Source organism: Anneissia japonica, unplaced genomic scaffold (assembly GCF_011630105.1).
Source record: "Anneissia japonica isolate Jap-2015-1 unplaced genomic scaffold, ASM1163010v1 scaffold1726_len428862_cov177, whole genome shotgun sequence".
NCBI classification, from domain to species: Eukaryota; Metazoa; Echinodermata; class Crinoidea; order Comatulida; family Comatulidae; genus Anneissia; species Anneissia japonica.
Genome location: NW_022710671.1, coordinates 306,375 through 308,068, shown reverse-complemented (window position 1 = coordinate 308,068; position 1,694 = coordinate 306,375). Strand labels below are relative to the sequence as shown.

Sequence of the window (1,694 nt, the reverse complement as noted above, 5' to 3'; positions counted from 1 at the left end):
AACGTTCTTTAAACGTTATATCACAACCAAATTTTCACCAATTTTCACAAAAATTGTTATCGTTTTTATAAAACGTTTTAAAAAGGATTTTAAAACGTCGATGTGTAAACATTGCCTTTTGATTGCAGGTTGTTTGCACCAAAACGTTTAAAAAACGTTCAAAAATCGTACGCAAAAAGACTTACAAACAAGTGTATAAAATAGAACAAAATCACAACGTTTACAGAACGTTATATCACAACAAAATTTTCACCAATTTTCATAAAAAATGTTATTGTTTTTATAAAACGTTTTAATAACAATTTTAAAACGTCGCTGTGTATTATTGCCTTTTGTTTGCAGATTCAATGCACCATAACGATAAAACGTTATAATAACGTACGCAAAGACTCCTCAACAAATGTATAATTAGAACGAAATCACAACGTTCACAGAACGTTATATCAAAACCAAATTTTCACCAATTGTCAGAGAAATTGTTTTCGTTTTTATAAGTCGTTTTAAAAACGATTTTAAAACGTCGCCGTATTGCGTTTTAATTGCAGTTTCCTTGTACAAAAAGTTATTAAAACGTTGTAATAACGTAAGTAAAATACTTACAAACACGTTTGAAACACGTTTATCACAATTAAATCACAGCGTTCACAGAACGTTACCTCGCAACCAAAAATGACCACCACTTTATTCCAGCAATTATTTTATAAAGACCAAACGTACCCAATGCTACGCCCAAACAATTAACATAGGTAATCAATCAAATTTGAACCAATTATTCAGGTTAATTGTTTTCTTTAACTTTAACACATTAATCTGTATAAATCTACGTGGTCACCGTTATCATCCATGCATTAATAATGAGTCTTAGCCACGAATAAAATTTACTGATTCGTCAACAAGCGTCACGTGACAATTTATGTACGAGAACGCGCGCAACCGTTGACCGATTGTCATTTTGCGCCTGTTTTTCGTTGGATGATGTGTAGGCTACGTGACGCCCGTTTTCTGAATTCAACTTCTGCTGATACTTTTAGAAACCCTAACGTTTAATCTGATCGTAACAATTTTATGAAACTATAGAAGGTAGTTTATTATTTGATATACATTAAGTTGAATTGTCTTTTAGAAAAAACACAATAAAATAACAAGCCAGAGCCGTCGGTAGGCCTAGGCCACAGGCGAGGAAAACACGTCAATCAACTAGCCAGCCCAGGCCTAGGTAGGTAACCAGAGAGTTGAAAACTAAGTAGGAACAGATTTGCTAGCGAAGGGAGCACAATGGCGCACTGGGAGCTGAGGGTTTAATGCTCATGCCCTAGGGAAAAAATCCGTTTTCTGCAATAGTTTGTTGGTGTTATTTGACGTCAGTTTGTTTTTGTCATGGTTCTATCTAAATACGGATCCTAGGCCTAGTTCTACAGTTATCCTGTGGTGTAGGCCTATGCCTATGTGTATTATCAAACTGCGCGGCATTTAATGACAAATGTTCCTTTTAATAGTTTTAAATCAAGAACAAATCTGGGAATATCATGATGGATGAGGTAAAATGCGCCTTGTCTGTCTCATGCTAGCGGCCCGGTTGTATTTGCCCTGGTACTGTCACATAGGCCTAATCTAATTATTTTTACTAGTGATTCATAGGCGTGACGTTTTTATATTTTTCATGAGAAGTTGCTAGCTATAATATTACAGTTAAG

General features: G+C 34.9%; 1 long non-coding RNA gene across 1 annotated transcript in view; it reads left to right on the top strand.

Annotated features, from left to right (window-relative positions):
- Window positions 1–958: 958 nt before the first annotated feature.
- LOC117107092 overlaps window positions 959–1,694 on the top strand; it is a 2,692-nt gene continuing 1,956 nt past the window's right edge. The window contains exon 1 of the long non-coding RNA XR_004445192.1: window positions 959–1,080. This is a non-coding gene — a long non-coding RNA (uncharacterized LOC117107092). The remainder of the gene's footprint in view (window positions 1,081–1,694) is intronic.